We start from the raw sequence: 16,218 nt of genomic DNA, 5'->3' as shown, positions 1-16,218 counted from the left end.
AGGGAAGTGGATCGAAATAAGCTCGCGTCCAAGGAAGAAAGCCTCGTCTCGCGAGAAAGGATCAACCGCACCAACCGTGCTCGACGAGGGCAGAAAAAATTGGAACTCGTCGCGATTTCTGTTACAAGACTTCAGTCCAGGAAAATGGTGGTGTACCGCACGCAATTCGAGGGAATGGATTTTTCGGGTCTCGCGAGGAACTTCCGTCGACGAGACGAAGCGCTTCGATTACCTCATCGACGAAAATGCTCTTAAACCGCCGGCGCGCGGCTACCATTCGTCGGTGTCTCGCTCGAATCTTGGACCGTCGCCACGACCCGGTTTCCGGCTTTTCGAGGAATTGAAAGGTGTCTCCCCTCCGTCCAGCCACTCGTCATTTTCATTAGAACAAAGTCGCGAGCTCGAGACCTCTTTGCGCCAGACTAACGTGGGACTCGAACCCCTGGCGGAATTTCTCGTTACCTAGGAGTGCGACCATTACGTGCAATTAACAATTTACGCGTTATCCTTAGTCTAGCATAATTTCGTTCGTTTCGTTTCTTTCCTCGACAAAATCGTCAGTTTAGTCTGCGCAATACGAGTGGCGACGAACGGATTTGAATTTCATGATACACACTTTGGAAAACCGAGGACGCATTTTCCATGCTGGCGTAAATTCATTCACGGCGTAATCTGTTACACGGAGGGACGAGTTACAGTGAGCATCCGCCGTTACAAGTGAACATTAACACTGTTTTCGCATAGTTCGCGAAGAATAAGTCGGTACTTACCGCGAAGTAGCGTGGCTTAATTTCAGTTGTGAACTTCGTCGAATAGATTAGGTTCGTGTCTCGCAGCACACGCCGGAAATACGCGAAACGATTCGTTTACTGCTCGCGCGTCCCTGTTTGAAGATTAAACCGTGCAAAGCGACGTCTCTCGTGATATTCCACCGCGTTCGTATTTGTTATAAAAAGTTGTCGTAGCTCCTATCAGGCGGAAACCGATCCCGCTAATTGATTCGCGATGTTTGCTGCAACTTGCATCGTATTTGACATCAAGGCAACGTCGATCGAACTTTGTATCGGCAAATATTTGCCAGCGGATCGATCGCGGATCGTAAACGCTCAGTGCGAAACGAAACGGGCCTCGGAGCAAACAAGTTCCTAAACGAAAATAGCCGTAATTGACGAACTCCAAACTACCCCTGAACACTTCCTATCGATAATGAACTTTTGTCATCGGTGTTGTCGCGGGGCGCTCGACAGGTTCGAAAAGTTTTCCGTTCCGATAGAAAAAAAAAGTAGTTCGATCGCCGCAAAATGCCCCACGAGCCTCGCGATAAACTTTTGAAACGCATGCCGCGATTTGTCGTCGAAACTTCGGCCAGCAGGGAAGTCCTTCGAAACTTTTCAACGCCGCGAGAACTCACCAGACTGAATCCCGACGGTATGCCAGCGTTGGTAAAACTCCGACTCAGGACAACGGACTGTCTGTTCTCTTAAATAACCAGCGAGTTGAAACGCAACGGAGGCCTAAAGGCGCGACAAACGCGAAGCTCGCTCGACGCATCGATCTTCCGGCTAGCCGCGGGGCTCGCGAGATCGAGCAGCGATTTCGGGCATCGAACTCTCCGCGATCTGGCTCCCGCCGCCTCTTTGTTATTCGCGTACGCCTCGCCGCCATGCATTATTCATCGGGGATCATGACTGATACTGACGACGTGGCACTTTTACGACGGTTTCGCTTGCGGCTCACGACTCGACGATCGTCGATCCCCGTGGCGAACTTGTTTGGGGCTGACCGTTTTCCGTCCCGCCTTTCGGCCAATTTCGACACCGTTTTAGCGTCGTCGCGAGTCTAAGAGAGCTGGTCACACGTTATACATAATACTCTTAGCTGCGCCAGTGTGAGAGCTAAGAGAATTTCAGCTTCGTTTACCGGGACCACCGTTCCACTGCGGTTTATACTCTATTTTATCGCTAGGCTTGCGGGAGCCTCGTGTTCTACGTAAGCTTCCACGTCGTTGGCACGTTTAAGATCGTTTTAACCACGATTTTCACGGGAGCCGCAATGCGTACCGCCTGGTCTTTACCGCGATAATTCGAGCGGATTCAATTTAGAGAATTTCCGTACTTCGCGGGCTGGTTTATTGGGATTTGTTTGCTCCCGCGCGGAAGACGCAGTCAGCTGCTCGGATCGGGTTTAAACAACGTTCTCGGTTTCTCACGGTCGACATCCACGACGCGGGATTTCCTCCGTTCCGTGGAAACGGTAAGCAAGTTGGCTTATCGCCTCTGAACGAACGAACGAAACCGCGTGCAGCCGTCGTACCACGCCCAACTTGGAGGAGCCGCCTCCCGGATAAATAATTTAACCGCCATTTTACCAACACGCCATCTGTCCCGACGCTGAACTCGGTTAAACGACTTTCCGCGTTTTCCTGCTGCAAGTGAATCACCGCGTTCGGCAAACCACTCTCCTCGTTGCTCGTCAATTTCGTGCACGCGAAACGAACGAGTTGGGAATATATAAAGCGAGCGGAACAGTCGGATCGATATTTAGGCTTTTCATCAGGCGTACAGGGAAACGATTATCCCAATTCCCAGTTGAAGTGCGTCCCACTCGAGCGACAATGCGGCGAAAAGTCTGAATCGATGCTTTCTAAGTGAAGTGTTAATTGAAACGCGCTCGCGGCTGCGTGATACGTCGAGAAATCGTTCTGCCATTCTACTTCGCCCACAAGAAACGGCTAAACACTTTTTTTAGGAGACGTCAAGCGATCACGTGCGATCAACAGATGCGAATGGAACAGGATTTATGAATGAAACTTGGCGACTGGACAGGATGAGATCAGTTCTCGTCGCGTAATCGAACGATTTCATATCCACGCCCCGTCTGGAGGGTATATCGTTTCGCTGACAAAAACGACAGGGTTGGCGAAACCGCAAATTCGCAAAGGGGTTCCCTCTCGAAGCGCGTCTACGAGTGCGGCTCTGTTTGCATCGGCAAATACTTGCCGAACATCGAGCTGCCAGTTGCCTGGATTACCTCCCGCCTGTGCTTCCGCTCGAGTGAACTTGGTCGGACATGCACTTCTTCCTGTCTACCTTAAAGGGAAACGAGATCGAGCGCTCGTACGCTTTCGATTCGACACGAAAGGAGCTGCCAGGCAAAGGGTATTAACGTCCTGGAATGGATAGTGCTCGAAGTAGAAGATCGACGTTTATTGCGCGTAGATGATCACGAATTCTGGCAAAAATTCGGCCAACCTTCCCGCGGATTTATTAAAAGTTATCGACGCGGCGGATAAGCAAACGAGGCCCGCGCGTGATATACTGGACAAGTTCCAATTGCTTCCGGTTACCAAGACGTACAGCCGAATGAAGTTCCGGCCTGAGAAGGATTAAATTCTGATTACGATCTTCTTCGTTCCCCTTAGCGGAGTGAAATATCGTTTGGTCGGGGTTCAGCTAGCGAATATCCTTTCACCTGACAAGAACATCCCCAGATGATATCCTATATGCTTTAGAAGATTCAATATTGAATCCAGTTTCGTGCTTGCGAATTATCTCGTGGAACCGGGTCGACACACTTTATCCCGCGTAACCGTTTCCGCCATCCGTGTGCCCCCTCGTAAAAAGAATTAATAGTTGCGAGGATACGCGATAATATCGCGTACGTATTTCTCAGAGAGGAGGACGGCACGTGGCTGGAGACGACGTAAATACCTGTGCGCCGTAGGTGAGAATCAGCCGCGTTTAGCTGCGTCTGACTAGAGCCCGTGTATATTCCACTGGCGAGGAATCCCGCGCGGAACTTCATGACGGCGATAACCGTCGGCCAGCGGTTTCCACCTCATGAATTATTCCACGCATACCTGGCGTTTGCTCCATAAACCGTTGCCTGACATATCCCGCCCGGCGATCTCGATCCCAAACCGTGCATTTGATTCCTCGCGATCGTCGATTTCCACGCGGATCGCCTCGCGTATTCCGTTCACGGCGTTCATCTGTTCGCGTCTGCCCCATTTGCTGCTCTCCTCCCTCGTATGGACTAGCAAGCTGTTTCAGGTAGCCAGAATTTTTTTTTTTTTTTATCAACTCCGCGGTTTTAGCATAACCTAGGAATTCGAATTCAGTAGCTGAGAAGACAAACGTTTCTACGGCTTAATATCGCTTTTTCCGTGAGAGACGCGCGATTTTCTTTCTGTCTCGGTTGCGTACGGGGGAATTAAGTTTACTTTTGTTTCGAGTAAAATGGTAACCCAGTGAGACCGGGTATTTTCGCGAGTTAGCAACAATGGGACCCGGGCGAAACTGGGTGGATCGTTTTTAAATAGCTCTCGAGTACCCGTGATCCTCGTGGGCGAGCGAACACGAAGGGTCTAGCGAAAATTGGAAATTTCACTCGGCGAACGACCAAGGAGAGATCTGCCTCCGCGATCGGAGTAAACCGCGCGACGAGTTTCTCGGATACCCGAGGGCTCTCGCAAAGTTTTTAGACGCTTCGACTTTTCCTCGATTCCCGTCGACGAACGCGCGGAGAACGAGTCGAGTGGCCGACTCTGCAAAGTCGAGCGCCCCTTTCATTCGACGCTTAATAAAATCCAATACTTGCTACGTGGCGCAGTCGATTTGGAGGGCTTCGATAGGCAATCGCGAAGGGTTGAACATAGCCGCGTCTCGATCCTGATTCAAACCAGAGAAAGCGAGCGGATTGAAATCTGTCGCGATATTCTTCAAATTAGTCTCTGCGTTGTAACGCGAAAATCTTGATTCACGTGAATGTTTCAGTCAACGATGCTGCGATTCAAGTGGACACCTATACATATCACGCACGGTTCAGCCGTTTCTCCCATTTCTCGCAAGATCTAGGAGAGACGGATAAACCGGTGTCGGTTGAATAAGATCGCGAGAAATAAGAAATACCTACTCGCACGCGCTCAAAGCAGTCCGTGATGGAGTATGAAAGAAAGTGATTTCGATAGGATCTTCCTCATGCATTTCCATCGGAATACATTTAACATAGAAGGCTGCGCGGCATTTCTTGCGTTCGTAAAGTATTTATACCCTTAAACAGCCTTTATTCCCTTTTCAAACACCTGCGGTAGCTTCCCTTTCATGTTCAGCAAATTTCTCTTCCTCCCAGACAGCGTGTAGTACTTTCCGCCGTAGCCAGCGCACAATATCTTGAAGATTATATCGTATAGCGTACCTCGCGGTATATAATCTCGAGCGATGCGTCTTTGTCACGTCCGTACCTAGTCACCCTCCATTTCCCATGGAATTCGCATTTCTTTCAACGCCGCGTACATTCTCGAGTATACTGTTCCGCATGCAACGGGAAACGGACCACCCTGTATAACGCTTTATATAGGTGGACGTCGACTTAACTAATCGCAGCGACGCAGGGCTTCCCTGGCTTCGTTCGCGTCTGACCCTACGGGTTTGTAACGCGCTGCAAGATGCACGCCATTCCGTCTGACAGTCGACGTGTTTGTTAACGCTCGAGGGTTCTTCCTCGCGTTTGCTCTCAGTGATATTCCGCAACCGTCACTCGAATCGCGAACAGAAACGAAACATTCGATGAACGGAATCAGAGAGCGGAGGTTCGACGCGAAACGAGTGAAAGAATCGACGACGTGATTCGATAAACCCGCGTTCAACAACGATTTCAACCGGACAATCCCGCTGGGGACGCTCCCTAATATCGTCCAGCGAACAGTATTTTCGCGGTCGCTGGTGACGTCGAACAGAAATTGCGCAACGCTAGCAGACGAAATTATCTACGTAAATCGAATAACAATCGGTTCGAACGCGCGCCTACGAATCGTCGATTCGAACCCCTCCGCGTTTCCGCGCGGTTATTGCATTATTTCCCCTGCATTCATCTTCGCACAATTGGAATTAGTTTCTCGCTAACGCTCGGAATATTTTCGCGGTAGCGCGGACGGGCCGCGAGAAATCAGATCGATTCTCGGGTAATTCACCCGATTGAAAAGCTGGAACAATCGAGCGAACGAACTTGTCGAATGAATCGCCAACGCGCGCAGACATTGTTCGATTACAATGTTGCGCGTAACACGTTTAATCGAACGCTTGAACCGTTCGTCAGGAAAAATCCTGTTTCCCCGACGACCTGCTTTCATTTTCGATGCCTCTGTCGAGTGAAGCTTCGCTGCTACGAGTACGAGTCAGCTCGATCGACGGACGATACGTCGAGCCTCGCGCCAAGAGGGTGGAAAGGACAAGAAACATCGTACTCCCCGAGGAAAACACGGTGACTTCTGACCAGGGATGCTGGTCTCGTACTAAACGTTACCGGAAGCATTAGGAAGTCCTTCTAACCGGATACTTCTTCCCTCGAGTGAGTTCTCTCGCCTCTCGTGGGACGCAATTCCACGAACGTGGACGAGCACGGGACGTGGAGACTCGTCGACGGAAGGGAGAAAGGGGAGAAAAAAAATGGTGTGAAAGAAAAACCGTGCCAGCCAGCGTTTCCATGATTATCCCCGTATCCTGGATCCCAGTGGCTCGTATCTCCTACGTCGCAAAGCCACCGCGGGGACACGCAGCACCGACGTGGCTTACGAAACGAGTGGCGCGTTCACGTCCCTGTCTTCAGCCGACTGCTATTCCGCCCTCGCGAAATGGCACGCCTTAACTTACTTTGCTTAAAGCTCGCTCGCTCGGGACGAGTCGTCGCAGAGGCGTCGACGGACCGACTCCCTTGGCTCGCCACGGAATTCGGATTAAGACCTACGATCTACCCCGTAATTCGAATTCTGCGCGCAACCACGTCGAAGGAATTCTCCTCTTCATATCCGATATTACGGGCGAAATGATAGAAATCGAAGGCGTATAGAATCTCGAAAAGCTCTCGACGTTGTATCACGGTGGATTTCGTAATCGAATCAGTGTCCAACGTGGTAGGACGCGCGGGCAATATCCAGAGGATAATACGATTCGTTGTTAACCGCTGTCCTACTTCCGTATTCGTAAGGAAAGGGGAAACAATCGATAAAGACAGCAGACGATTCCCAGCGAGAACCCAACGGCGCCTCGTCGTGCTCGCGCTGAAGCGAACGGAACGCGGGGCGACACGCGGAGGGGCGCGTCGGTTCACTCACGAGGACGCTTGGCAGCGAGCCGTTGCCAAGAAATGGCGCGGAAAGTAGCGCGCGTTAAACTCGGTCTATCGGATGAAAAACGTCCACGGGGATGGGTTACGCGTCCGTTGCACTTTTATGATCTGTTCGCGACGGGAATCTCTTAATACCGTCGATCCGACGCACCGTGTAGACGTGTTCGAGTCGCGCGACGAGCCGGATTTGGAGCGTCGACGAAATCGATGCGTCTCTCGTGCCGTTTCTCGTCAACGAGATCGCGCGATTCCGCCGCGATCGTGATCGTCGCGCACTGGTTTTCCAGCCAAATCCCCTGCACGTGTAGACGGCGATAGAGCTCGATATTTATCTGCGCGGATCGCATCGTTGGTTATTGCTAATTTTCGTGAGCGCATCGCGTCTCGCGCGTAAATTTCAGACAGAAACGACCTCGATCTGCGGTAGAACGTATCGGATATTGCAAGCCGCGAGTTGCGTCGAGTGTCATTCGTTTAAACGAAACGTGGAATTCGCTTGGTAAGCATCATTAATCGGCAACGATTAACACGTTGGTCGAGCGACTGATACTTGACGCGTTGCATCCCCACGTTACGATTTCTAAGACCGCTCGCTAGGAAACGTAACTTGGTACCATCGAAGCTGTTCCGCTATGGAATCTCTAAATTGCGAGCGTCGAAATCGGGATGGCGTGCCCCGGGACCATTTCGTAGGTAGAAACGGGCGAAGATAAGGGGCAGAGGGCGAGAAAGAGAACGCGAAATCGTATTTGCGAGGTATGCTGGCAAGTCTGCTAATGTTGGGAACCGGAACACGTTACTTTAACGTCGACGGTAACATCTGGTTCGTGAGTCATCGCACAATCGCATATAATGAACAATTAGCGAACCGTATCAAAGCCAAGCAATTGTAACGGGAAAACAATTAAACATAATTACTGTCAACTGCGCGAGGGGTTGGGGATGGGAAACTCGCGAGGATCGCATCGCGGTCCTCTAATGTACACCATTCGAAACAACTACCCCTCGTAGATACGTGGGTATCTGCAGAAATTGTGTGTCTAATCCTTCTAACAGCGCACGTAAGGGTACCTACGCGAAATTAAAGTGAACTCGTGCCAGCGTCGAGCAAAAAATAACGCGAGCGTTTCTTACATTCACGGGGACGGTGGTACTCGTGCGCCATTCGGAGTCTAATATCCGGTTCCCCTCGAAACGTGTGTGGCCGTTTTCCTTCCGCAACGACACAATGAAAGTCTCGTCTCGTAGGTGGACGACCGTCTGGCCGCTTAAAAACAGGAGCATCGCCGGCTCTCCCTCTTTTTTCGCCTGCTCCGCACCCTTCATCGAGCTGCAGCCTCTTCAGGGCTGTGTACCGTATACAGCTGACTCTGCTCGGCGCGCTCCGGGAACCGTGAGAAATAAACGCGCTTGCCAGCCAGCTAGCAATCAGCCAATTAACCGGGTCTGCTTTCGCCTCGATTTTTCCAGCCATTCGGCTCTCGCAGCTCGTGATACGGAAACGGACATCCTCGAATCGCTGAGAAGAAACACCAGGCAAAGCTGACTGTTCCCGCTCCCCGAGATTACGCGGATTACCATTTTTCATATCTCGCCGAGCCTCAGCCTCGAAAACATCGCGCGATGTTTGATCCTCTGTACCGTCTTGGTACCTGGTTTATAACAGTGAAATTAACAGAAAAGACGAACGTTTTCTAAGCGAAGGTGCTTTTCACAAAGGGTAGACTCAAAGGTACCTCGAGGGTAAGGGTAAAATTTTTACATTTACTTTAGATAATGCTACAATAAGGGATACGTTTGAAGGCATCGCGTTCGAAGGATTTTGCGCGGAGATCAAAAGGAGGAGAAGTAAAAAACAACGCTACATCCGAACATAACAAGTTAAAAAGAGTTAAGCCCGGTAGCCGGTATTAACGAACCCGGTATTCCCAGGGTAAACAGGGTTTTTCCAAGGCACCGCGATCCGGCAAAGGCGAACGCTTTGGCAGCGGCGCCAGCACCGCGCGTCGCTTCAAAAGTTGCACGCGGATCTCCCCTTTGCGCGAGCTATTTATTCTATCGCGCCCGCTTCCTCTCGTCGAGCACTCTTCATAAACGTTCCAAACTGCCGACCACTTGGTGGTCGTAAACTTCCTCCCCGGGTATCCCCCCTCTCGGTAAACGAGAAAATGACAACCGAGCGCCGCGACCGACTGTGCAAATTTACAAAGAACGAAACGCTCGTGCCTGCTATTAGCTAAATCGTTTATTTTCCGGCTAAGCGGGATAAAAAGCGCCCTCGACCGCGCTGCGGACCCGGACGGACCGCGGCGTATTTCAATGACCTGTAAGTAAAACGCAACGTACGACGTGTCCCGCGCTACGATTTAAGTCGGCTGGCCTGGTGCCCGTAAAGCAACCGGGCTCTTCTCTCTCCTTCTTCGTTAGTTTGCGACGGTACCCGGCCACTTTATCTTCCGCCTCTGCGTCGGACTTTACCGGTCCCTCGACGTAATTTACCGTGACATAAAAAGCCTCCGTGGATGGACTATGATACCGCTTGCAGAGCTTGCGGACTTGCTGAACGGAATTGTATTAACGACTGAACAGAACGAGCTGGCTTTATCGTATTGATAAACGTACTCGATACACGCAAGCTTCGACAAGGTATACGAAGGTGAGAATAAGCGAGAACCACCATTGGTGGTGAGTAACGACAGTTTGCTCGATTCAGAGCATAGGTTAACGCAGCGCGTGGTTCAATTATACTATCCGTATGTACAGGTTCGCCTATTAGCCTTTGCTCTCCGCGACAACGATCTAGATTTGCTTCTCATTCTCGTACCGTCGCCGCCGTCTTATAAGCTCCCGCTGTTAGAACAGTACGTCGTTTGTCAGTCTTTCACGGAATCCTCGCATCGTTCACTGGATGAGAAACGTGGCTACCTTGTACATACGTATCTCCACGTCTTACCGTGGTTCGTATCAAAAGTTCAGACAGGCGAGATTCGTGAGGGGACTGCAAAGACCCCGTGGCTAGAGGGGAAGTTGGTAGGAGCTGGGTGAATTGCGAGGCGTCGCGAATAATGGCGCACATCAGCGGTGGCAGTTTTTCTTAGCCTTAATACTCTGTACCGCCGTCGAAACTGTCGAAGGTGAAACTTCCTTTGCCTTTATGAGCAGGACCATGAAAGAAAAGGCTGCGCGGGATAGGGCGCTTTAAAGTAGATCCAGCAGTCGTTTCTCTGGGACTTTGGCTACTGGTAATGGATTACAGCGAAGTTCTTAAAACGTAGTTGCATGTTCGGGGGCGGTTCAGTCGAGGGCGTGTTCCGTAGGCTCTTTCTTGGCGCCACTTATTCAATTTCTTTCCACCCCTATTGGGAACGCGATTTCTCTTTATACTCGACCTTTGATGTTGAAGATTATCGCGCTTTATTTAGGAACATCATCAACGAACACAACATCCACGAGTAATAAAGAAACAGGTCGTACCTGTAGGTATCTCTTCCACCCCCATTTTCGAGTTAGAATCGTTCCAGTTCTCCGTCGCTGATTCGTTCGACGACTCGAAAACGAATGGTTCCGCGGGGATCGTGAGAAGCCTAACAAAAGACCATCTAGATTATCGAACTGAAATTCTATTTCTGCGGGCATTTCAAGTGGGAGATAACGTTGACCTACTCTGACACCGTATCGAAGGGGGCTGGGAATTGGAACAACGGCTGACGCTTTCGAACGGGTCAGCAAGTCTATGACGACCCATTTATGGTACTGTAACCGAATGGAAAATTGTTATTTTGAGTAATTTCGGCGGACGCATGGGAACAAACGGTAGAATAGAAGATACCCTGTAATTCGAGGACAAAGCTCTGAGCGGAACAAAAGTTCGTCGTGCTTTTGTATCAAAATTTTTTCCGTACATCGTGACACGTTCTGCGTAAACATAACCCAACAATGGAGTCATCTTCCAGTCGACTGGCGCTAATCAATTGCCAGCTTGTTAAGTATAGATCGGAGAACCGCGAGGGATGGGAACCGGGTAGAACAGAAATTTACCCCCTCATGACGGATGCGGAAGAAAGGGCAAAAAGGCACCCGCGGTTCAGGGTATGAATTCGAAAGAAGTGGCGGAACAACGCCACGGATAAAGTCTCGGCTCGTACGCGCCTTTGCTCGCGATTTTCTCTTATTTCGACGGCTGTATCGAGCTGCTTCTAAAGCCACGCTCGAGTTCTCGCGTGCACCCGTTCGCGTCTACGGGTTCATCTTATTTCTTCGTACAACCGTGGCCGCGTTTAAGGCGTGTCCGTAGGGACCGTTGCCCCTTTGTTCCTGTCCGTGGACCGGAACAAGAGGATCGCTGACGCGTCGAATTCGCGGATCGCGAATAAACGAGCCGGGGATATTCTTCGCGGTACAAAGGGTTAAAAATTTCGTTCGAGCCTCGACGTTTCCCAGGGCGCTCGCAGCGGAAATGGAAACGCGTATTACAGGATGTTCTATCATCGTTTGATTTTTCGACGGCGAATCGTTTAAATTCAACAAGCTTTGATCATTTCCAGCTTCTATTGCATTCCACCGGTTAATTGAGGATTTAAATTATACGCTTGATGTCCGCGGGCTGCGACTACCTCCCTCTCTCTCTCTCTCTCTCTCTCTTGCTTCTCGCTTTAAGTCCCGTTGAAATTAATTTCCACGCGAACGGATCGATGACAATGGCGTCCGTCTCTAATAACCCGGGCGGAATAATACGGAGAAGTGCGCGATGGAAACGAAACGTCACGGGACGCCCACGTTAATTACGCGTTCTCCGAACAAAAGCGGTCGACGGGGCTAGATTTTGTTTATCGAACGCTGCTCGCGTCGAGTCTGGACGCTCTGACCCGAAAAACGGAAGTGCAGCGGACCCTTTGGACCGGCGGGAACAATAAAACCGCGGCGTTGTCGACAGCGAGGACGGAGGGGATGGTAAAACTGATAACACGGGGGATAAGCAAACGTGGGAACACGCGGGGCTGGCGAAGAGCGGCGAGGGTGGTTACGTTGGGAAATCATAAAGTGGCATTCCAAGGGTAACGTTACGGTGGGAGGAACAGCGTCGAGCGGAATGGCCTGTATGACAGTGTCCGTTTCGTGGCCAGTAAACCCGCCCCCACGTAATTGCTTTTCGATTCTGCCCCGAGGAAACCGTCGAGGAAGCTTCCGCGATGCCACAGAGTGCAGCCGTATCAGGAAGCTGTTGTCGCGGGGAGTTTCTTTGGTAACGCGGCGCGGATTATTGATCCGAAACTCGAATTTAAATCGAAAGCGGTGCACCAAGCCACACTCCACTGTCAAAGTTTTCATTCGTAAGATTGTATCTTAGACGAAGTTATAATTGAAGGGTTTACAGAGCTAACTTTAATTATTGTTAATAGTACTAAGCTAAATCCAATGGAGACTCCAGCCTCCATTTAAGTCCTGCGATTCTGTGAGCTCTGAGAGCGCGATATTAATCGTCTCGAAGTCAGTTTCGTTGAATTTTTTTGCAGGATCGTCGAGGAACTCTAGACGGTCGACATGAAAAATGCTCGATCGAGGAAGGATTCGTTAGCGTTCCGCGACTCGGTTCTCCCGTCTGCCGTTGGAACTGTCGAGCATGCTCGATGAAAAAAAAAGAAAGCGATTCGATATCGTGCGCTTCCAACCGAGCGCGTCCGAGCGAGATCTCAATTTCGCGAATAAATCTTGATCCCGCTGACCGGTTTTTCGCGTAACTGCTGCGCGCCCAATATTGCGGTGGTTGCCAGTTTCCGGCTTGACCGGCTCCACGCACGCGAGGAATCGTTCCTCGAGTTCGATACCGTCGGTTAACTGGCGTATTCATCATCGCACGATCCTTGGAGAGCCTCGAACGCGCCTGTTTTACGAACGCACGTGTTCATAAGTCGAACATCCTGCTTGGTAGCTTTTGTTTGAACATCTCCCGGCGCACAAGAAGACGAGTATCTCGTCCGTGCATTATTCTTTTCTTTCATAAACAATGAAGTAATTACAGTAAAACTCCACGCAACGCGAGTTGCCCAAGTGCATCAGCATATCTCGTAATTAATTAAAAACGCGAACGACTCGCGCGAGCGTTGCTCAATCCTTCGCCGTTAGACCGTGAAAGGAGAAACCTCGCGATGTTGCTGAATTTTTCCAGGTCCATCGCGGAGGCAACGTCGCACTTTTTTTCTTTTTTTTTTTTCTTCCTCTACTCGTTCGATACGTTATCTCGTTATGTTCGAACAAACCGAGTCGTGGCGTAACGGAGAGAAGGATCGTCGAGGATTCGTTTCGTTTCCTCGCGTTGATCGACGTATGGTCGCGTCGCGAGCAGCGACTCCGCGGTATTAGCAAGCGCGACCGGAAGCGGCGCGGATGCAGCGCTTCCGCGAGGACCCCGGTGAAACTTGGATGATTTATGCCGTTGAATTATTCCGCGATGCATTAATCCACGGTGCCGCGAAACTTCCTGCTAATTCCAGCGCATCCGTCAACTTTTTTCCGCTATCGCGCGGCCCATTTTTTATTCGTCATTTCGAGTCTCGCTCGGTACCGATTCGTCTATTGTGGACAGTTCGACGGAATACGCCTTCCAGATTTATCTGTGGCCGCTGGAACTGGGGAATTTGTATTCACTGAGACCACGAACGCGTGCAGCCGCGTCGTAAATCCCAAAAATGTATGTCTATGCAGTCACGTAGCAGAGTTCGTTGAAACTGTCTCCACGGGGAAGCGGATGCCCGATAATTCTTGGGAAATTAGGTCGCCGCTGTTTCAGAGCTTTTCCTTTATATCCGTTCGTTGCGGTCGAACCCGAGGGTTAACTCGAGTCTTTTGCATCGGACGAAACGAGGTCCTCGGCGTAATCGCGCCGTTAAATAAAGCCACGGCTAACGAAACAGCGGTATTTTGTTTTCGGGTGGAAGGTAATTTCTGGCCAAGCGCGACCAGAGCAAGTTGGCGGAAACTTCCGTAACGGAATTTCAACGGCAAACGGTGGAAAGTCGCGGGTGTACGGAATAAAAGCAGGACCGCGGATTTAAGGACAGTGACGAGTCGAAGTCGTAATTAGCGAAGTTGCCGGCTGGCGGGGGTTGTTCCTCGCTCGCCCAGACTCTCGCAGGCGAAACGTTACGTTAATAACGTAAATACATCGACGCGAGAACGACTCTGGAGACTCGCAGTTCGAAAGACCATTAAACGTTTCAATGCGACGTTTATCCTACGCATTCTTACTATATACATTTAATTACGAAGAGAAGTAAATGAGGAAACGTTGCTTCGTTTTACAGTTTAATGGAAGCCTTCAGAAGCGCTTGAACTTGCGTTTTCAACAAAGACGGTTCTATTCCCGACATTTCTCGTGCTGTCGATCACAGAACACTCAAAGACATCGTAAGAATTAGATCGGGAAATTTAGTTTAACAAATGAAAACATTGTTCTCCGCTGTATTCACAATGTTAACCGCAAAAGGCACAAAGGTACGCAAGAAAAAATGAGCAGAAACGAGCACTCGGGCAAACGTTTCAATCGAAACAGTTTTATTCTCGACGGTATACGCAGTGTTAACCACAGAAGACTCGGATACCGCGAAATGTTCGTCGCGTGGCCCGAGCATTGATTGGGTTCCATCGATATCGATGGTCCAGTGAATTTCACAAGATTGAAATTGACAAGTTCGCACCAGCCAAACCGTTCAAGCCGCATTGGCCAAGTTTGTCGAAGGTAGATCCAGTTTAATTTGTCAAAGGCAAAGTTGCCCCGCTCGCCTGGCCACGGTGAATCGAATGACGTGTCAGCTCGTCCGCTGCAATTCGTCATCGGAACCCCGTGGCTTTAACTTGTTTAATTGGCCGTGCTAAGTGCCGCGTACAAACCGGAGAGCGTGGTAACAATTTGCTCGCGGGAATTAATTTGTAATCATTCGCGCAAACAATGGACGGTTCAATTTCGCGTGCAGCTACAAACGATGGCTCGTCGAGGGAGGAGGATTATCGCGCGGCCACGCAATCGTTGGTAGATTTTCAATTACCAAGATAACTGTCGAAACCTGTACACGAGACTCCACAGTATTCAACCGACACTCCCGAGTCCCCGTGGAATAGCGGAGGGAAGGAAAGAAACCGGAACGGTCGACGAGTTTCTCGACGCGGACGAAGAACTCGAGAACAAGTCTGCTAATTACGAGTTCGACTTATCATTGTTATAATCCGCTCCTCCTTTGCCGGACTCGTTTCTTTAGCCCAGGAGTTCGCGCTCGGAAACTTCGACCCCTTGATTACGTCGTCGCGAGACTTTTTCTTCGAGCGAATATTATTCGTACTCCTCGTCTGGAATGGCTCGTTTGTTTCACGCAAAGTCACCGGCTGACGGTTCGTTACCGTCCGTCTCGAGACACTTTTGCCATGCAAACCTCGTTGACACGCGATTCTGCGAACTGTCCCCCGCGTCGTTACCTTCGCGCCGTTGCCTCGATTTAAAACGACGATAGGATCGCGCAGCGTCGCGTTAATGGATGCGTCGCGACGGAAACTTCTCGACGAAGCGTCGCGGGCACGTTTCGATTGGAAAATATGATCTCCGGGAAATTTGCGACTCCGCGTTTCAAGCGACTCGTTAAGTAGTCCCGTGCCGACTTTCTGGCCGTGAGATACCGCGGGAGTTGGCTCGCGAAGCAGAGAGGCGGACTGAACGATAAGAAGTTTCTCTCCGCCAAACTTGTTATTATGGTATCGCAGTGAGCCATGTAATTATGGTTCTAGCTGGTTACGCTTAAACCGACGCCGATGGTCTACTCGAATTTTAGGCTAATTATCCCCTCCCGCAATGGTTTATTAATGACCCGTGACGATAACGCTTACTGCGCGTTCTCGCCTTTATTTCCAACGGGAATTGCGATAAGAATATCCGTTGGACGATTTCGCGCTCGACAAAGGCCCATTCGGTTAACGTTCGCAACATTCCTTCTATCGTTGAGTCGAAAAATCGCGTCGACGCGCCACCGAGGATACCCTCGAAGGACTCGTTATATCCTAATTGGACGAGGATCGCAGTCGAATCGCGAATCGAGCGCAAAGTTGGAT

The 16,218-nt window shown here is 50.4% G+C and overlaps 2 protein-coding genes across 7 annotated transcripts in view; one reads left to right on the top strand and one right to left on the bottom strand.

Moving 5' to 3' along the window:
* The window catches only part of LOC143432840 (glutamate receptor ionotropic, kainate 2), a 109,352-nt gene that overhangs the window by 39,419 nt on the left and 53,715 nt on the right, over nt 1-16,218 (top strand). The gene's annotated exons all lie outside the window — the stretch shown is intronic.
* LOC143432839 (glutamate receptor ionotropic, kainate 2) overlaps nt 1-16,218 on the bottom strand; it is a 257,821-nt gene that overhangs the window by 212,341 nt on the left and 29,262 nt on the right. The gene's annotated exons all lie outside the window — the stretch shown is intronic.

The sequence above is a fragment of the Xylocopa sonorina genome, chromosome 2 (genome assembly GCF_050948175.1).
Source record: "Xylocopa sonorina isolate GNS202 chromosome 2, iyXylSono1_principal, whole genome shotgun sequence".
NCBI classification, from domain to species: Eukaryota; Metazoa; Arthropoda; class Insecta; order Hymenoptera; family Apidae; genus Xylocopa; species Xylocopa sonorina.
Note: the sequence above shows the minus strand (reverse complement) of the source record. Positions and strands in the feature narration are given on the sequence as shown.